This window comes from Dasypus novemcinctus, chromosome 13 (genome assembly GCF_030445035.2).
Source record: "Dasypus novemcinctus isolate mDasNov1 chromosome 13, mDasNov1.1.hap2, whole genome shotgun sequence".
Lineage (NCBI taxonomy): Eukaryota > Metazoa > Chordata > Mammalia > Cingulata > Dasypodidae > Dasypus > Dasypus novemcinctus.
In genome coordinates, this window is record NC_080685.1 from 77,116,086 (window position 1) to 77,138,973 (window position 22,888).

Below are 22,888 nucleotides of genomic sequence, written 5' to 3' on the forward strand. Positions count from 1 at the left end.
CTTTAGACCAATACCATGCTATTTTACCAATATAGGTGGGTATTATGATTTAAAGTCTGGAGATGAGGGTTCACTTTTCCTTTTTATGATGTTTCTGGCTATTCAGAACTCCTTACTCTTCCAAATGAATTTAATGATCATGTTTTCAATTTTTTCTTTAATGCTGGTGGAATTTTTATCAGGATTGCACTAAACCTGTCTATCAATTTGAGTAGAATTGACATCTTAATGATATTTAGTCTTCCAATCCATGAGCATGGAATGTTCTTCCAATTATTTAGGGGTTAGTGTTTTTTTATTTGTTTTAACATTGATTTGCAGTTTTCTGAATACAAGTGCTTTATATCATTAGTTAAGTTTATTCCTGACTATTTGAGTTTTATCTGTCATATCTAATTTTCACCACTCTTTTGACACTTTCAGTTGCTTTTAATGATATAATCTTCATTTCTAGATTGTCTTCCAGGCATCTCTCTCCTGTCTTTTCTTTTCAGGCTCTAGCACACCCTTTAGTATTTCCTGAAATTCTGGTCTCCTGCTTAGAAATTCTCAGTTTCTGTTTATCTGTGAATATTCTAATTTCACCCTCATTTTTGAAAGACAGTCTTGCTGGATAGAAGATTCTTGGCTGGAAATTTTTCTCTTGTAGTATCTTAAATATATCAGATCACTGTCTTCTTGCCTCCTTGGTTTCTGGTGAGAAATCAGCACTTAATCTTTTTGGATATCCCTTATATGTCATGCATTGCTTTTCTCTTGCTGCTTTCAGATTTCTCTGTTTGTCTTTGACCTTTGACATCATGATGAGTAAGTGTCTTGGAGTTGGTCTATTTGAATTTTTTTTCAGATGGGAGTATGTTGTGCTTCTTGGACAGGGATATCCATGTCCTTCAATAGGTTGGGAAATTTTCTACCATTATTTCTTTAAATATTCCTTCTGCCCCTGTTCACTTCTTTTCTCATTCTGGGACACCCATGACACATATGTTTGCATGTCTTTTGCTGTCATTTAGTTCCCTGTGACCTTGTTCAATTTTTTCTGTTATTTTCTTCATCTGTTCTTTTGTATGTTCACTTTCAGAGGTCATTTTTTCAAGCTCACCAATCCTTTCTTCTGCCTCCTCAAATCTGCTATTATATGATTCCAATGTTTTTTTTTAATTTTATTGATTGCTCCTTCATTTCCATAAGATCTGCTATTTTTCTATGCATGCTTTCAAATTCTTTGTGCTCATCCAATGTCTTCTTAATATCCTTAATCTCTTTAGCCATCTCATTGAATTTATTAAGTAGATTTATTTGAACATCTGTAATTAGTTGTCTGAACTCCTTTATGTCATCTGGAAGCTTATCTTGTTCCTTTAACTGGGCCATAGCTTCCTGTTTCTTGGTGTGGATTGTAAATTTTTGTTGGTGCCTTTGCATCTGGCTTACTAGAGTATTTATTCTGGGTGTAGTTCTTCTCTCTAGTTTAGAGCTTCCTATCATTTCTCCCTTGATGGTTGTGCAGATGGAGCTAAGAATGGAGTTGGTGCTGTAAACTGTGGAGGCTCAAGCTGCTCTTATTGACCAGGGACCAATGAAGCTTTTTCCAACATCCTCCTTTGCCAGGGCTAGGGACAGAGTCACAGCTGTGTGGAATAATCCACGTGCAGGCCTAGATTGTAGTTGCCCCAAGAGATGATGAACTTCACATCTCTTTCTCCTGTGCCTGGGGTAGGGATTGAGCTGCAGGTGTGGGCAGCAATCTATGCAGTGCGGGTTCAAGATGACCACAGTTGCCCTGGTACACTTCTGATTTTCAGTCTATGCCAGCTAAAGTTACCTGCAGTTACCTATATAGGCTGGTGCAGGGCTCCTAAGCCTCCTCCCTGCCAGAGGCGGGGCTGAAGCCTAGGCGGGCTGCAGGTTTATCTTTGAGAAAGAAACTGGTTCCGGCAGACACTGAGAGATTCAGCCAGCCCAGCTTCCCCTCAGGCTGGGGGCGAAGTCAAAATGGCAGCTACTGGCCTCTTTCTTACTTGGGATGGTTCACATTGCCCTGTTCCCAGGGTTATCTCTTAACCAGCCAAGTTTACCAATCAGTAGCCAAAATCAGTAGACAACAGTCTCCTCCTCCCCTGTTTTTGGGAAATGGAGCCTCCAATTCCCATCACAGAACAGCTCCTGGGGAGGCTTGTGCCACCAGAGTAGGGTAATCACTGGCCTCCATGGCTTGTCTGGTAATTTCCCAGAGAGGCTGGCACAGGTCCCCGCAGCTTCCTCCCTGCTGGAGGGGGCACTGGAGCATAGGTCGGACCTGCAATATGATCTAGATGGGAAGAAGACAGTCCCCTCCATCACTGGGATTTTCAGTCTGCCCTGCTTTCCCTCATGCCAGGTGTGGAGTTAAGATGGTAGCTCCTGGCCTCTTTCTGACTTGGACAGGCTCAAGCTTTAGCTGTTCTCAGGATTATACTGTAGCCCACTGAATTTCCTCAGCAATAGCTGAAATTTGTGCCCAACCATCTCTTCCTCCCTCATTTTGGGGAAGTGGGGCTTTCGATTTCAGCCATGGAACAGCTCCTGAGGCGGCTTGTGCCTCCAGTGGAGGGTGGGCACGGGCTTTCGCGATGGGGAGTGCTCTACTTACCAGTCTTCTCTGCAGATGGGGAGTCTCCTCCTTCCACTCTTTCAAAGACATTTCAGGATGCTCTTCTGGCCTCCTGGAGCCCCCAAACATGTTCTTCAGCTTGCTCCAGAGATCTCTGGGTTTTTGCTAACTGCCCTGGTAGCAGGAGTGACTCTAGGAGCTCTTTACTCTGCTGCCATCTTGCTGGTTGTCACATCTACTAATTTTTTTTTTATGAAGAAAGAATGGTCTTTTTTTTTTTAAGATTTATTTATTTATTTCTCTCCCCTTCCCATCCACCCCAATTGTCTGTCTCCGTGTCTATTTACTGCATCTTCTTTGTCCGCTTCTGTTGTCAGCATAACGGGAATCTGTGCCTCTTTTTGTTGCGTCATCTTGTGTCAGCTCTCCATGTGTGCTGTGCTGTTCCTTGCCAGGCTTCACTTTCTTTCACGCTGGGCAGCTCTCCTTACGGGGCGCACTCCTTGCGCGTGGGGCTTCCCTATGCGGGGAACACCCCTGCGTGGCACAGTACTCCTTGTGTGCATCAGCACTGCGCATGGGCCAGCTCCACACAGGTCAAGGAGGCCCAGGGTTTGAATCTTGGACCTCCCATGTGCTAGATGGACGCCTTAACCCTTGGACCCAGTCTGCCGCCACATCTACTAATTTTTATGGTATGTCCACACAACTTTTAATTTATGATAATTATTTTCATGACCTGGAGATACTGTTCTTTGTTAATTTTCAATAAAAATATTCAACTATCCAGCCTATTGTGTGTTTATTAGAACTATTTTTTTTACATTATAACAACCAACTTCAGTATTCATCCTTTCATGAAATAATACATTTCTGTTAAGAAAGATGAGTGTATTTAGACTTCACACTTCTTGATATTATAACCCAGGTCTTGGAATATTTAGCTTAAACTTCAAGATATATCTGATTCTTCAGTGGGCTGGTGTGAGCATTTTAAATATACTTATCACTTGAAAACATTTCACATTTTCTTTTTATTTTTAATGTAGTTACCATGGTAACAAAAGCTGTTCCTTGATATTTTACCTCAAAAATGGAGCCATGTTAAGTAAGATACTGTGGGAAATATAGCAGTCCAGACTCTCCCTTTCTTTTCCATTGTATCTTTATGTTGACATAATATGATGCAAAAATTTAGAATTGGGAATACATAATGCCAACTTTTCTGGGCCTGGAGTCTATGGTATGTCTTGTTCTCTTTGCATCATATTACTAAAACATAAATATTAAATGGTTGTCTGATTTTACCACTTAAGCAATATTCATTCTAAAAGTATGGTTGTATGGTATGAATTTTGACTGTCTGGGTGAGTTAGAGACCTACATAGTAAGTAGTTATATAAATTATTGGGAAGTTTATAACAAAGGTGACAACTGTTGCTAGAATATTCTGGATGTTTAAGATCTGATATGTGTAATGTGCTGTATTCTTAGGCACAAACTTTAAAATTGGTGTCTGAGTGCAGATTTTCAGTTTAGCCAAATTTTAGCCAAATTTTAAATTTCCTTTACTGAGAAAACCTAAAATAGAAGAGATCCGCTACTTGATTGTCCAATATCTTTTTGCTTCTTAAAAAATAAAACCTATTTTGATTTTGGGTGAAAATATCCCAGCTTTTCTGGCAGTTGAGGATTGCTAAAGAAGCTGTAAAAATATGTTAGCCAGTAGGGCTTCTGGAACATCTTTATAAAAAGCACTACCTCACTTGTTATGTGTAACTTTTTGCTATTTTCCCTTTCATACTCTCTCTCTCTCTCTCTGATGGCCTAATGCACCCATATTGTATCATGAGTATTTTGCAGATAGGTACCTTGAGCTAAGGATGTCCCAGGAGAGAGATAGAAGACTAAATACCTATGCAATTCTGTAGCCTTCATAGCAGTCCTGTACTACTTTTCTTGAAAAAGTGTAGAATAAAACAGATCTTTATACTTTAAGTCACCAGGTTTAATATTGTATGGTGCAAGCACACTTCCTAACTCATGTACCTTGCTTAATCAAACTAGTTATTTAATGTGCACATTTTGATAGTCTACATCTCTTATTACTGTTAATAAATCCCCCTACAATTTGTTTCATACTCATTTTTTATCAGCTGCTTTGAATCTTTTCAGCAATCCTATGAAGAAGTAAATTATTATCACTATTGTGTTGATGAGAGAACTAATCATAAAATAAGTTAAGGACCTTTCCCAAGATCAGGTGGCTTCTGAATGAAAGGTCTAGAATTTGAATCTAGTCAATCTGACTCAGAGGCCACCCTCTTAACCATGGCTTTATCTGCCCCTAGACAACTTTATGTCTATTATTGAAATAATGCCCAAATTGCAGTGTGTAAAGAATATTTTGTGTCTAAAAGGAACAAGCTAAAAATCTGATTAATAAAGATGCAATGCTTTCTTATACAATTGAACTGAAATTAATTGATTTGTTTAACAGCTATTTTTGCTTGTTTTATTTTAAACACTATGCTTCAAGAAAAGGAACCGGTATTAGACAAATAGAGCAAATATCCTTCTAATGGCCTTACTGTTTAATGCCTATGGATCAAGATGGAATAGTGAAATTGTCTTAAAGAGCAAAAATTAAGGAAAAGAATAATAACATATTGAATATAAAGGCACTTCTAGAAAATCCTTGCACTATATGAGGAAATCAGTGAGATAGCTGTACTATCTCAGACATATCTATCATTTATTAAGAAATTGTTTTATGATGTAGACTAGGCTAGGCTCAGTAGAAGAATTAATTCAATAAAATCATGCCTATGGGGCAAACCTTTCCCCATTTTATAAATGGAGAGATGCAGTACTAGAGGGAGATAAGGTAACTAGGTGGATTCAATGCAGACCTCCTGAGAGCAAGAACAATATCTGGTTTCATGATGTATTTCTCCTTCTAAAGCAGTGCCAGTCAATCAATTTACCTTTTCAAATATTGTTTTTTAATTTACTCACATATTTAACAACCATTGAGCGACTGTATCTGACATAAGTATAAAAAGGTTTTGTTAGTTAGACAAATTAGATCTTTATTCTGGTTATCTTCCTAAAATATAAAGAAAATAAATCAATGCTTCTCAACCTTTTCTTAAAATTATCACCCCCCAGGGCAATTTTTAGATATTATTTTCATAATCAAAGTTCCACCATTTTTTTTTATATTACAGATACTCTATATTTGTGTTTTATAAATTTAAAAAAAGTATTTTTGCCCCCTCCCTCAAGATCAGTTTTCACCTATTTGGGGGTGATATTTCTTCTGGTTAGAATGCATAAGACAAGTGATCAGATGATCAGTTGTATAGTATCATTAGTAAGAATTTCATGAAAAAAATTAATTGCTGTAGATGGAATGTGACCTATTCTTATTAATTGCAATTTTCATTCTAAACTTTGAAGTGATCCTATAATGTGTTCTCAAAGTTTTTGATATTTATCCCTTCAGGAAGTGGAACTTAATTCTCCTTCCTTTACACGTGGGCTAGATTTAGCGCTTTGCTTCTAGTGAATAGAATGTGGCAGAAGTTACAGTGTGTAACTTCTAAGAGTAGGTCATAAAGGGCATTATAGGCTCATCATTGCTCTCTCCTTTGAATAGTTAGCCCTGGGAAAAAAAAAAACAGTGGTCATATTATGAGGACACCCAAGAAGTCATATTGAAAGACTCATGAAATTGGGATCACCTGCCAATAGCCAGCAAGGAGCTGAGCCCTCCTGTAAATAATCTTTTGAATGAGCCATCTAGAAAACAGATCCTTAAGTATCAGTCAAGCATCAGACTACTGTTGCCATGGCCAATAGCTTGACTGCAACCACATGAGACACCCTGAGTCTAAACCACCCAGCTAAGGCATTCTCAGAATTTAGATACACAGAAACTGAGAGAAAAATGTGTTTTAAGCTGATGAGTTTTGTGACAATTTGTTTTACAGCAATTGATAACTAATATACCATGTTTAATACTTTTGCACATACTTGTTTTCCTTTTTATTATAATTATTTGTGGGAATAAATTCAGTTGGATTGTGTTATTAAATTTAAATGTTGCCAGCCAGTCTTCTAATATCCCAACTCTTATTTTTTGGAGGTACTGGGAATTAACACATGATCTCATACATGGGAAGCAGGAGCTCAACAGGAGAGCTACAACTGTTTCCCAATTTCAACTTTTCAATTCAAGAATTTTCAGATACTTTAAGTTTTAAAGCATGGTGATAATTAATATATTTACATAATATTTAGAGCTATAAACACTTTAATAGACATTACCATTTTTTAACATCACACTAATGTTGAAAGGTATAGTAATCACATTTTCCTGCTTTATCAAGGAATAAAAGCTCAGAGCTATTAATATTGTGTTCCCAGAGCCACACAGAAGGTGACTCAGCGCCAGGTCTTTGATCCAAGTGTAGTGTTCTTTCCAAAGAGCCTGCTAGCCTATTAATGATTTCTAATGGAAATCATTATGGAAATTCTAATGCAAGTGGATAGGATGATGGTATTGCCACTAATGAAAATTATCTATCTGAACCTAGTTATATTGGAATGCTAAGTTATTTATTTGTGGGATGGCCATTTTAAATAAATCAACTAATGGATATGTTTATTAAGTGAAGTTAAAAATAATTATTTATGGGAAGGATTTCCTTTATAGTTGTTTTAGGGATTCATGATAAGAAGAAACTGAGAATGACTCCCAATATCAGGCCATATTCTCATTATTGAATTTGGGATAAACGTAAGTTTGAATATAGTATGAGAAAGAATGGCACACTACTATCTTCATCCACTTGCTTCTTGCTTTTTAGACACCTTTTTAATATATTATTTTTGCTTTTTAGTGGAGTGCTTAGCAATTGAAGCAAGATTCTCAGTGGGGTTATTGAGATAATTTTGATAGTAATTTTGATAATTAAAGAGAGAATTATATATATTATCTAAAATTTGATTTTTTTTTAGCAAAGCCATTTCTTTGGAAATAATAATTTCTTGCTCTTTTGGTTCACTAAATATAGTAAATTATCTGGGGTCATTTTAAAAAGATACTGCTATGATGAACTCCTTTGGAAATATAGAAAAGGATATTAATTTAAAATTTCATATACAATATAATGGTTAAACACATGGGTTTAGTTGACAGACTTATTGTGTTTAAAGTCTAACTCTGCTGGGAACTTGCTATTTTTTAGACCCAGGACAAGTTACATAAATTATCTCTGCCTTAATTTCCATAGATTTCTACATCTTCCTCAAGCTACAGGATATTATCTGATATATAATCAGACCCAACTTCTAACTAATGAGCCTAGGAACGTAACATTTTCTTTGCATAATTTTTTATTCACTATTTTAATTACAATTAATAACATCAAATGTAGGTACTTAGTAGCATACCTCGCACGATTAAGTATTCATCAATGTTAGATATTATTGTGAACATCACTAAGTATCCATATTGACATCTGTATTAGTCAGTCAAAGGGGTACTGATGCAAAGTACCAGAAATCTGTTGGCTTTTATAAAAGGTATTCATATGGGGTAAAAGCTCATAGTTACAAGGCCATAGAGTCCAACTCAAGGTTGCCTTCTCATCAAAGTCAGTTGTCACATGTTGAAGCAAGATGGTCACTGATCTCTGCTGGTCTCTCCTTTCCCTCTAGGCTTCCAGCTCTCTCTCTCTCCTGATTAAGGCTTATCTCACATGGCTTCCTATATCAGACTGGGTTCGCTTCACAGGGTCAACTGTAGGCTAACAGGCAAATGGCCCATCTCTCCCCAGTGCCCCAGGATCAAACATGACAAAGTTCTCTCCTCTTCTGCGTGTCTTCTTGAATGAATGTCGCTTTATATAGGCCCATCAAGGGGGTAGGGACTCACCCTGAGTCATGCCTTACTGACTTAGCCCAATCAGAAGCCCTAAATTGATTTTATTAAGTACACTTACATCCTTTGAATTAATACAAAGGGTATCACACCCAGTGGAATAGATTAGTTTACAAACATGATCTTTCTAAATCTTTCTCTTTTGGGTATTCATAAATAATCTAAAACAGCCACAATATAACACTCTTAGTAGATTCATCTAAACTAAGATTTATCCTAGGACTTTTATTAATGACTTGGTATTTTATATTTCCAAAGGTTACTCTGGGAACTTTCCTTTCTTATAGGTTATACAGATTCAAAATAAAGGTTCCTTCTATCTTTCTAGTAAATTAATTAAAAATATTATTCTTTTATCATCTTTTCATAAAAGAAGGATTTTGTTGGTTTATGGTTTTTACACTGTAATCAGGACATGAATTTTTGGTATTTCTTATTATTTTTATATGATATTTAGGGAAAAGAAAAAGAAAAAAAGAAGATTAACATCAGCCTTGACATGCTGAATTTCCTTAGCCCTCCTAGTGTTTTTGCTTTGTTTTGTTTTGTTTTGTTTTTAGATAATTTTCTCCATCTGACCATGAAGAAAAAAGTCCTTGGGATATCAACCTCATTTAAATGGTGCATTATATGAACATGTTGGGTAAATGGGAAGTGAAAACTCCTCCTTGAAATATTTTCAATTTTGAGACTGCAATTTTGCAATGTTTTGTTTTTTGACTTAGGAATCACTCATCCATTTGGGATTTGAAGAAAAGACTGCATATATTGGAAAATACAGGGATTTTCACATGGGATTTTTTGTTTTGTTTTGTATCACAATCTACCTTGTTTAAATAGTCATCATCATCCATATTCATCAACAAATATTTCTAGATACCTATCCTAAGATTGTGTCACACTTTACAGTTTAAAAAATGTGAAGATCATACATGAAACTTTATGAAATTGACATTATTCATTTTATCTTACAGATGATATGTATTGTTCTATATTGTAACAAGAAACTGGTAAGGTCTTTACTTAAATTTTTGCCTTCTTACTCTAAATCCAGCGATGTTTATTTGATGTCATATATAGTAGATTAAATTGTTGGTCACAATCCAGCACTGCCCTTTATGTAATATTATGCATCCACCCTTTTGTGCAAATCACACATTAGGTACAGTACACTTCCTCCACATGACTTCCCTTGACCAAAAGGAGGTCATAGATGTGATGCCAGCAGAGGCTCTGAATATTCTTGTGTGGTCATAATGGCTCTCTTGCACTTCTGACACCTCCATGAGAAGGGCATATCCTAGTTAACCCATGAGTCAAAAGAGGTTAAGAGACAGATGAAGCAGACCCAACCTGACACATAGAGCCAGCCCAATCTAACCAAAGTCAACCAGCTGACTCAAAGGCATACAAGATAGAATAAATAATTCTTACTAAAAGAATTCATATTATTAGTCTTATTCAAAAATTCTTTTTAAAGTTTTGTGGAGCTTTATTATGTGACATTATTGTGGCCGTGGTGATTGACATATTTTGTTATAAATATGAATCACAATCAACTATTCAAAAATGTAGATAATTGAATTATAAAACAATTAAATATATGGCCTTTGTGCTCTTTATAGTTAGTTAATAAAAATATGAGAAAGTAAATATTTTGCCATTCAAACAACAGAATGATGTTGATGCTGCTTATGTAATCAACTTGCGAATGAATAGTCTCTATAACACTGAATCAACTGTGTTATTTCCAATAATAACTCATCCCAGGATACAAATGACAAATTTACCTACAGTGTGGTCAAACATGAAAAATATATAGCATATTTATTCCTTCAAGCTCTTTTATTTTCTTTTCAAATCAAGTTGCTTCTCTTAAATGTTTTAGTTATAGAACACTAAGAGAAACTGACATTCTTAATCCATTCCCCAGGAAATTTTCTATATAAACATATATGTAAAATAATTTACTCAATATTAAAGTATTCTCAATGTCTCAGTTACACTGATTTTCTTGAGAGAGTCACATTAAGAATCCAGATTAAGATCTTTAGTTCCAGAATTTAAGTTCCCTAATTAAGATTAGATAGAGGAATAGAAAGGCAGAAAGACAAATAAATAGATGATAGATACATAGCAACAGATAGAACTACACAGACAGAAAGAGAAAGGTAGAGTTATATTACTTGGTTATGATTATACACTTGAATTTATGCATGTATGATTTTTGTATAGAGATAGAGATTGATTAATATGTGGAATTTACCAAGAATAATTTAAAATAATAGATTTCCAGTTCCTAGAACCATGAATCAGAATCTATATTTAAACATTTTTCCCCAGATTTTGAGGCAGTTAATTTATAAGAAGTTCTAGGAATCTTATACACATGTATGAACATAATTATGGTTGTAGTATATTCTAGCCCTGCAAGTGATAATGATTAGAACTAAGAGAGTAATATATTCTCTATTTTTTCCTCCTGTGTCACTTATCTCTTTAAAAATACTACATTTGTTTAGAGAATATCTCATGGTATTTGGAAATTTTGGAAGACTGTAGCTATTAAAATTTCTGATAGCTATTAAAATTTCTTTTCAATGAACATCATTTTGGTTTAATTTAAGTATGAAATTACATTATCTGTTTTATTAATTGAGGAAGACATAAATTCTAGAAAATGTTTATCCTTAAATAAATTACATTCCTAAAGTATATAAACCAAAGACATTAAAAAGAATAGTTTTTGCTTTTGATCAAAAATGAACAAATTTAGCCTCAATAAATAAACGTTTTGAGTGTAATAATTTCCCAAACCTACAAAATTAGAGGATAAGAGAAGTACATTCCTTAAAATGTTGTTTGAGCTTATACTGAACACAGTTATTTTAAATAAATATCTTTAAATATATGTATACTTACAGAATATATTAACATTGTCAAAATTGTTAGTTTTATTTTTCTAGAAATGATTCTTGAAAGGGAATACATGGCCAGTATTTCTCCCAAGAGAGCATTTTAATTTGGGGAATACTTTTTTGTCATGATAATGGACTCATGTTATAGATATAATGATGCTAGAGTTCATACAAAAAAGTGAGAAATTCTCACAAAACAAAAATATTCAGAGTTCCTCAAAATTATAGAATATACTGCTATTCATTTACATTAATGCACTTAACATTAATCTCAGCCAACTAATACATGCTTTTTCTTTGAGGATTGCAATAATTTTACACACTAATAGAATATTATATTTTGTGTTACAGCGATCTATGCAAGACTTCATCATTTTGGTAAAATCAAATCCATGGTGGCACTTAAATTTTGGTACTTGATAGGTCAGTATATCAGTCTTGTATAGTTAATCATTTATTTTTTGGTCACTACAGTGATACTTTATGTGCTTCATTATATCTCCTATAGTAGTAAACAAGAACTTCCATCAGTAGATATATATATTAATTTATATATATAATCCTTTTTCTCCTTCACATTGGAGTCTGTGCGTATGTCTGTATGTAGTGTGTAAGTTGAGAATTCACTGTTATTTTAATTTGCATTTCCCTCATGCTTAATGTTGCTGAGGATTTTTTCACTTATTTTCTAACCATATCTATCTATCTATCTATCTATCTATCTATCTATCTATCTATCTATCTATCTGTCTATCTGTCTGTCTATCTATCTTTGAAGTGTCTGTTCAATTTGTTTATATATATATTTATTGGATTGGGTGTTTCTTATTACTGAGATATGTAAATTCTTTCCATATTCTGGATATGAGTTCTTTACCATATATGTGTTCTAAAAATATTGTATCCCTATTGTTGTTCATCATTTCATTTCCTTATCCTTGTCTTTAAAAAGCAAAGTATTATCATTTCATTAAAGTATAATTTATCAATTATTTAATTTTACATTTTAGGTTTATTTGTCTTATCTAGGAAATTTTTGCCTAAACCAAGACCATAGAGATTTTTCGGGTCATTGTTCTCTAGAATTTTGTACTTTCAGGTTTTACATTTAGGACTAACCACATTTCATGTTACTGTTAATGCATGATGCAAGGTGTAGTTCAATATTCATGTTTTTACAAATGAATGTCTAACAAGTAGCAACACCATTTGTTGAAAAAGTCATCTGCTTTCCTTTGAATTCCTTAGACAACTTTATAAAAAATCATTACCTTTTCTATCCGTGGATAAATTTTATATGTTTCTGTTATGTTCCATTATGTGACAATCCCTTTAATGATACCATACTGTCTTGATTGCTGTGCTTTATAGTAAGTCTTGAATTCAGGTAGCATGAGCCCATCACCTTTATTCTTTGTTCAGAAAATAATTTTAGCTGAACTTATTCATTGATTTTCTAAATAAGTTTTAGAATCAAATTGCTATTTAAAAAAACAAACACACAAACTAAAAATAGCTGTATTTATTTCTAATCAGGAAAGATGAATTTGAAGAAAATTGACGTTTTAACATTACTGAGTCACACAATCCATGAACACGGTATATTTCTTCATTTGTTGAATCCTTCTTTGGTTTCTCTCACAAGTGTTTGTTTTCAGAATTCAGTCTTAGATTTACAACTTTTTCATTATTATTCTAAATGACACTTTTTTCAACTAATTTTATCTAGACAAAAATGATTTTTATATATTAACTTATATTCTGAAAAACTAAAATCACTTATAATTTCAAGTATCATTTTGTATCACAATTACTTTGTGATTTTCTTACAGAAAAAGATCACTATCATACCATCTTTGAATCAAACTGTGAAATCTGTTTCCTCTTTTAAGTAAGAACACATTCTTTCATTTTTACTATTAATTGTGAAGCTAGCTGTAGGTTTCCATACATATCTTTTACTAGGTTGAGAAGTTCCTTTCTATTCCTATTTACTTAGAAACATTATGAAGAATGAATATTAACTATTCTTAACTTTTTCATGTTTTTATTAGATGATAGAGATTTTCTTTTTCAGATTATTGAAATGATGAATTATATATATTTTTGATTTGGGAATATTGAAACACTCTTCTATTACTGAAATAAACTCTAACTGGTAACTTTATATATTTCTGGATTTAAAATTCTAATAATTGTTATGAATTCCTTGTTCATATTCAATTGTTATCAATTCCTTGTTCAAGAGAGATATTTATCATTTGTTACCCTTTATAACAAATTTGTTTCTGTATTAGGGTTATTTGATCTCATAGGATGAATTGATAGTGTTCTCTCTTCTATTTTTGGTTTTCTGGGAGGATTTGGATAGAACTGGAATTATTTTTTCCTCAAATGTCTGATAGAATTTAGAGTAAAGCCACCTCGAACTGGAGTTATCTACGTTATAAGATTTTTAGCTATGAATTCAAGTTCTTTAATAGATATAAAGACTATTCAGTCTATCAATTTCTTTAGTAAGCATTGGTAATCTGTCTTTCAAAGAATTTACCCAGTTAGCTTAGCTAAGTTGTGGAATATATTGGCATGAAATTTTCCATAATATTTATTAAAACTTTAAGGTCAGTGGTAACTGTAGGGATATTTCCACTTCATTGTTTATATTACTAATGTTTGTATTCTCTCTTTTTCACTTGATCCATCTGCCAGAAAGTTTCTCAATGATTGGTATTATCCATGTTTACTCATAGAATCAATGGTTTCATTGATTTTCTCCACTCTTAATTTTTTGTTTTATTGATTTTCTTTCTTATTTTTAGTATTTCCTATATTCTCCTAGTTTTTTAAATTTCTCTTATTTTTCTAGTTTTTTAAGGCAGAAGCTAGATATTTCATTTGAGACTTTCCTCTTTACTGATACAAATATTTAAAGGTATTTGTATTTTCTATTTCCTTCGTGAATTTTCCTGAGTTTTTAAATTTAAGGTGTAGCTTGTTTTTAAAACATTGGATGGGATTATTCTATTGATATTTTCTATTTTAATTCCATTATGATTATAGAATATGTTTCTCATTATTTAAATTCATTTAAATATTTAGAGATTTGTTTATGGCCCACAGCATTGACAATCTTGGTGAATGTTCCTTGTACTCTTGAAAAGGGCATAAATTCTGCTGATATTGAATGGAGTGTTCTATAATTATCCATACATTCTATAATATATTAGTTCAAGTTGATTAATAGTGTGGTGCCCAAATCTTCAATATCCTATTGATATTTTAACTTGTTCTACTGACAAACAGGGATGTATGTTGAAGACTTCAACTGTAACTGTGGATTTGTATATTTCTCCTTTTAATTTCTATCAGTTTTTGTTTTACATATTTTGAAGCTCCTTTGTTAGATACTTACACGTTTAAGATTCATATGTTTTCTTCATATATTGACAATTTTCCAAGATACAATATTCCTCTTACATCTGATAATATTCCTTATTGAAATCTATTTTGTCTGATATTATAATAACCCAAAATTTTTTCACTTAGTTAGATGCTTTATTTTCCCATTCTTTTTTTGTTAACATAGATATATCTTTATGTTTATATCCATTCTGGCATTCTTTATACTGGAGCATTCTTGAATATTTAAATTTAACAAGATAGATATGATTAAGTAAACCTGGCATATTGTGATTTGTTTTAAGTTTGTTCATCTATTTTTTATTCATTCAGTAGTTGGTTTTTTTTTTTTTTTGATTCCACTTTATCTCAACTATTGACTTATTACCTATATCACTTCCTATGAGTTAATGGAAACCTTAAGATTGTCACACATGAGGGGGAGCAATTACTGAGAATCATTTAAGGGGTTGAGATAAAGCTGTTTATACCAGTTTAAGGAACTTTGTGATGGACAGATAACCTCTATAGATTCTTGAGAGATTTTACAGTCATGAAACTTTGGATACCCGCTGCAAAGAAGCAATCATTATCATTCAGTTATAGCCAGAGAAAACTGATAATGCACTTAGAATAATATAAAGGCCAATTAAAATTGTGTCCCATTTCCTTACTGTTATCATTTCAATACACAAGAGTTAAGAAAGAGAAGAAATGAAAACAAAGAACATTCTTCCATCTGTACTTTAAGATCAATGAGTCACTAGCACATTTAGCAATGGAGGGAGAGAATGTTTCAAGTCAGATACAGGAGTTTGATTTCAAGTTGGATGAACTTGCAATAACTAAAAAGGACCAAGGAGTAATCAAATCTTCCCAAGATGTGATAAAGTATCTGTCATTGTGCAGATAAAAATATTTACTTAGAGCATTGGAGGAAATAACAAAGTGAAAAATGAAACAGTTTCGTATTTCTACACATGAATTTGAAATTTTCAATGTGCTTGTTTGCCGGGGTTGCTAAAACAAATACTACAGACCGATTGTCTTAAATAACACAAATTTATTATCTTAAAGTTTTGGAGGTTAGAAGGCTAAAATCAAGATGTCAGCCGGTGATGCTTTCTTTGAAGTGTGTATTGTTCTGTTGGTGGATTGTCAGCAATCCATAACTCAATCTGAATCTTTGTCACATGGCCATCTGTCTCCTTCCAACTTTCTCACTCCTACACTTATGTCCAAACTTCCTCTGCTTAAAAAGACTCAAAATATATTGTATTAATGCCCAACTTGATTCACTTTGGCCTCACCTAAGTGTTAGTTTAGGTGAGGCCATATCTTCCAAGATCCTATTTAAAAATGGGTTTGCATTCACAGAACCAGGGGTGAAGATATTAACATGTCTCTGTGAGAGGCATGATTCAATCCATAATAATCTCATATTTCTTTAACCCTGAAATAATATTCAAACTATTTAAAAAGCAGTTTTATTGAGATATATTATTATACCATCTATCCAAAGTGAAGAATAGTCACTTTTAATATAATCATAAAGTTGTGTATTCATCATCACAATCAATTTTGGAACATTTTCACTACTCCAGAAAGAAAAATCTTGTACTACTTAGTAATCAACTCTAAATCCCTCTTTCTCCAGGTCTATATAACCACTATTCTACTTCTGTCTCTATAGATTTGTTTATAATTCCATCTTTTATGAATGGAATCATACAAAATGTAGTACTTTGTGACTGGTTTCTTTAACTTAGCATAGTGGTTTTAAAAAAGCATTATTTTTTAAATTAGAGAAATTGTTAGTTTATAAGAAAGTTGTAACATTCCCATATATACCCCATTGTTGATATTTTGCATTAGTGTGGTACCTTTGGTGCAATTGATGAAAGAATATGAAAATAGTACTATTAACTATATACCATATTTTACATAAGGTGTATTTTACCTACACCACCCTATTATTAACACCTTACATTAGCATCATACATTTGTTATATTTCATGAATGAACAATCTTATATTTGTACTATTAGTCCCACCCATTGTCCACAACAAGATCACATGTCTTATCTTCAAACTTTCTCTACTAATATACAAGACCCCAAACTCCCTCTCAATTTTGTACTGTTTTGTCTTTTGTGGATCCCAGAAAATTATGGTCTTAAGCTAACCCAGTCCTGTGCCTGTAAGTGTAAGATGGGGTCTTTTGATTAGATTCAGGTAAGGGGCCTGGATCAGGTCACTTGATTAGCTAGCTTTTGATTGGACTACATGACAGATATTTATCATATCACTGCGCAGGTGAGGTGTGACAGGTTGGGTCTCTGGCATCTTGCTGTGTCTTATATAAATGGAGATACAAGAGAGAACACACACAGAAAAAGGAGCATTGCCATTTTGACCCAGCCATGTGAGAGAGAGGACTAGAAGAGTCTTAGCAGCTGAAGCTGAGGCACAAAGCCCCCCAGAGGCTGGACCCACAGAACACCTCAAGACTGGGGAAAGGAGCCCTGTGAATGTGCTTGATTGCCAACAGCTGAGCTTTGGAGAGAACATAGCATAGCAGAGGCTGAGAGAGGAGGTTAGGAAAGAGACAAGCCATTAGCCTGATCCCCCACAGCTAGCTTAGGGAGAAAGCAGAAAGCGGAGCAACCAAGCTGAGAGAAGGGGCAAAGAAAGAGACAAGCCATTAGCATAATAACACACAGCAAGGCTCTGGGAGATGGTGTGCCCCAATGGAAGGCAAGGACCTCAGCAGAGTTCTGCCACCTTCTTGCTTCACTATGTGTCAGGATGCCAGGTTGACCAGTAGCTGACTTTCATGAAAAAGCATTTCTGATGGTTCCATGATTTGGATATTTTCACAGCTTCAAAACTATATTCTTTTATAGTAATATATTTTTCATTATGAAAATCAACCTATTTCTGGCACTTTGTATTGGCAGCCTTTGGCAAACTAATTCAAACCTCTTTAAGAGACATAATTCATCACTGTTAATTATACTCACAATAATGTGCTACCATTAACACCATCCGTTTCCAAATCTGTACTATCAACCTAAATAGAAATTCTGTACAAATTAAGCATTAAGTCCTTATTCACTATCCCCAGTCTACACTTTGGTAACCTATAGTTTACATTCTAACTATATGAGTTTGCTTATTATAATTAGTACATATAAGTGAATAATACAATATCTGTCCTTTTGTGTCTGGCTTATTTCACTCATGGTTCATCCATATTGTTGCATGCATCAGGACTTCAATTCTTTTTACAGCTGAATAATATTCCATTCTCTGGTAAGCCACATTTTGTTTATCCATTTATCAATCTATGGACCCTTGCATTGCTTTCACCTTTTGGCAGCTCTCAATAATGCTGTTATGAAGAGTGGTATGCAAATATCTATTCAAGGCCCTGATTTCAGTTCTTCTGGGTGTAAACCTAGTACCAGGATTGTCAAGTAATATGATGATATCATATTTAGCTTCCTGAGGAAGTGTAAAACTGTCTTCCACCTATGGAAAAAAGTAATGAGTAGGTGTTACTATTTCTCCAAAATGGCTTATTTTCTGTTTTTGTTTTTGTTTTTCTTTTTAAATAGCAGCCATTCTAATGGTTGTGATATTATATCTCATTTCCCTCATAGCTAATGATGTTGAATATATTTTCACATGATTTTTAGCCATTTGTGTATCCACTTTGGAGCAATGTCTATTTGAATCTTTTGCTTATGCTTTCAGTGTAAAGTCTAAGAGATGATTGGCTAACACAAGAACCTAAAGAGGCTTCCCTACATTTTCTTCAGTGTATTTCATAGTGCTGGTTCTATTTTGGTGTTTGATTCAATTTAACCTAAATTTTATATATGGCATGAAAGAGAGGTCTTCTTTCATTCTTTGGCATGTGAATATCAAGTTCTTCAAGCACAATTTCTCAAAGTGACTATTCTTTTCCAACTGCATGGATTTGGAACCTTGTCAACAGTTAATTGACTATAGAGCTGGGGCTCTATTTCTGAACTCTCAATTCAATTCCACAGTTGATATATCTATCCTTTTGCCAGTAATGTGCTCTTTTGATAATTGTAGTTTTTTAATAAGCTTTAAAATCAGGAAGTGTGAGTACTACAACTTTGTTCTTCTCTTCCTTTTTTTTTTTTTGCTATATATTTTTTCTTTTTTTTATTATTATTATTTTTATTGACTTTGTAATAATATTACATTAAAAATATATATGTGAGGTCCCATTCAACCTCACCCCCCCACCCCACCTCTCCCCCCCCCCAGCAACACTCGTTCCCATCATCATGACACATCCATTGGATTTGGTAAGTACATCTTTGGGCACCTCTGCACCTCATAGTCAATGGTCCACATCATGGCCCATACTCTCCTCCATTCCATCCAGTGGGCCCTGTGAGGATTTACAATGTCTGGTGATTGCCTCTGAAGCACCATCCAGGGCAGCTCCATGTCCCAAAGATACCTCCACCTCTCATCTCTTCCTGCCTTTCCCCATACCCATCAGCCACCATGTCCACTTTTCCCAATCCAATGCCACCTCTTCTATGTGGACATTGGATTGGTTGTGTCCATTGCACCTCTATGTCAAGAGGAGGCTCAGATTCCACATGGATGCTGGATGCAATCCTCCCACTTTCAGTTGTAATCACTTTAGGCTCCATGGTGTGGTGGTTGTCCTTCTTCAACTCCATCTTAGCTGAGTGTGGTAAGTCCAATAAATCAGATTGTAGGTGCTTGAGTCTGTTGAGGCTCAGGACCTGGCTATCACATTGTCAGTCCAGAGATTCAAATCCCCTAAATATATCTTAAACCCCAACATTAACTGCACCTCCAGCACATTAGCATGAAAGTCTTATGAAGGAAGATCCCATCTGAGTCCAGATTCATCACACATAAACACCATTTCCAAAGAGGGGCCATCTGACCTGGTAGTTAACCCCATTGGCCATGACCATAACTCTCATGGGTCTCTTTAGCCCTCAAAGGAACCAATATCTGGGGGTTGTATCTGCTTTATCTGTCTCTCTGACTCTGCTCAGTTGTGCATGAGGGCAATCCTTCTGCCAGCCTCCAGACTCTTTTTTAGAAACTCGTAGCCATATAAACTCATTTCTCCTTTCCATTTCCCCCTTACTTTAGGTCAAACAGCATTTTAAAGTCATGTTATTTTATGTAGACAAGGATATTCTGCTGATCTGCATTGAACCTTTCATATAAGGTCATTTTCCAGTTGCATCATCAGTTGGTAGTTGATAGTGGTCCCTCGGTGCCAGGGAGGCTCATCCCTGGGTGTCATGTCCCACGCTGGGGGGAAGGCATTGCATTTACATGCTGAGTTTGGCTTCGAGACTGGCCACATTTGAGTAACATGAAGGCTGACAGGAGGAAATTCCCAGGCACAATGTTGCTCTAGGCCTTGTTCTTATTTTAGGCTTATCAGCTCACAAGCATAGTCATTAGCATCAGGGGCTCACTGTTGAACCCTCACTCCCTCCCGGTCCCCGCCGCTGCACCTGGGAGACTGTCGCTGCTCCCCTAGGGACCACGACAGAGCACCACTGGTCAGGAACCCATTACCCCCCCTGCTGTGGTTTTTAATTGTTGCCACTATGAGTATATCCAAACATTACCATGCACCCTGGACATATGTTCTGTACAGCTCCCTGTCAGCCATATATCAGCTGTCATTGGTATCCCATACCAGTATCCCTCCATTGCCATTGTTGAAACACTCTGTGATCCAGAACTCCCCGAAATTTGAAGCCCAATATAATGTCATGGTCCCTTACTAGGGAATGGCATATAGCAATGGGTTTAAAGGTTAGATAAAGAACTTGGATAAAGTTAGATAAAGAATTTAGATAAAGAATGTTGACTTGAAAAAATTCTACATCCTATCTTTTTTTTTTCCCCCCTAATTATTCAGCTTCTCTTCACAGAAGTCCTAGACCACAGCAATGCATATATATAGTATACAGCACTCCCATACATCCACCACAAAACCTTTTTCCTTCCACAGCGATACTCTTACACCCTATTCACATCATATTTACTTAACGTGATGTACAGAGTCTGAGACATTAGCTTTCTAACAAGGTGACATCTGTGCTTACATTATGGTGCATACTTTAGGATACACAGTTCTTTACATTCCTAGTTATCCTATGTTTTACATTATGGTTTACATTATCAGTCTGTCATCTCCTATATGTTATGGTGTAATATTACATATTTTATATCCATCCTTGTGTACTCTCAAGAAACTCCTCTCTTACCCCCCATTTACCTTGGTTCCACACATTTAACGTCCATTTTCCCTTCCACCTTGGTGCCCACAGTGACAGCCAACCTCCGTTTCCTGAGGAGCCGCTTCCAGAGATAGATGGAATAGTGTTCAGGGCCTAATTTGCTCAACTGCCCCAATGCCCTGGGAGCCACCCTTTCTCTCGAGGGATACAGTTCCCTCTATTTGATGGCATTAGTCCTCCCCAGGATGTGGGTCCATCCCCACTCTCACTACTTGGGTTTCTACCCCATGGTGTCACCCACTCTGGCAGAATGAGCATTTAGACATTCCCCAGGAGCCCATCCTGCATCAGACCCTCCCCTCCGAGCATTCTAAACAGGTAACCCTCTTTATTATATTTTGATATGATTTTCTCGGCATTTTACTCTCTACCAACACCTGACCCTCTCCTGTGTTCATATGCTACCCCTCCCTCCCCCCACTTTTGGGCAATGTTACCCATCCGTCCCTCCCCAGCCACCCTCAAACCTGCAAAGCCCCAACCAAAGGCAACCCCTTGCCCCCCTTTTATCTCTTCTTTGTGTTCATACTTACCACCATCTCGTCTTAAATTCCACCCCTACAGACATCAGCTTATATCCTTCCTCCACCCTCCGATTTCCTGTAAGCCTATCGTTCAGTCTCTTGCTATCTAGGGCAGCTTGTTTATTTCATATCACTGAGGTCATGTAGTATTTGTCCTTCAATGTCTGGGTTGCTTCACTCAACATAAGGTTCTCAAGATTCATCCATGTTATCACATGTGTTTGTAGTGTGTTTGTTCTTACAGCCGAGTAGTATTCCATTGTGTGTATATACCACATTTTATTGATCCACTCATCTGTTGATGGGCATTTGGGTTGATTCCAACTTTTGGCAATAGTGAACAATGCTGCTATGAACATTGGTGTACATATATCGGTTTGTGTCCTTGTTTTCAGTTCTGCTGGGTATATACCCAGCAGTGGTATTGCTGAGTCATATGGCAAATCTATGGCTAGTTTTTTGAGAAACCGCCATACTGTCCTCCAGAATGGTTGGATCCTTCTGCATTCCCACCAGCAGTGGATGAGTGTTCCCCTTCCTTCACATCCTCTCCAGCACTTGTATTCTTCTGTTTTTTTCATAGCTGCCAATCTTATGGGTGTAAGATGGTATCTCATTGTAGTTTTGATTTGCATTTCCCTGACAGCTAGAGATTTGGAACATTTTTTCATGTCCTTTTTTGCCATTTGTATTTCTTCTTCGGAGAAGTGTCTTTTTCCCATTTTTTAAATGGGTTGTTTATCTTTTTATTTTCAAGATATAGGAGTTATTTATATATGCAAGTTATAAGTTTCTTATCAGATATATGATTGCCAAATATTTTCTCCCACTGTGTGGGCTCCCTTTTTACTTTCTTGACAAACTCCTTTGAGGTGTAGAAGGCTTTAATTTTGAGGAAGTCCCATTTATCTATTAGTTCTTTTGCTGCTCGTGCTTTTGGTGAGATATTCATAAATCCATTTCCTATTACAAGGTCCTGTAGGTGTTTCCCTACACTGCTTTCTAAGGTTTTTATGGTCTTGGCTCTTATATTTAGGTCTTTGATCCATCTTGAGTTGATCTTTGTATAAGGTGTGAGATGGTAATCCTCTTTCATTCTTCTACATATGGCTATCCAGTTCTCCAGACACCATTTGTTGAATAGGCCACTCTCTC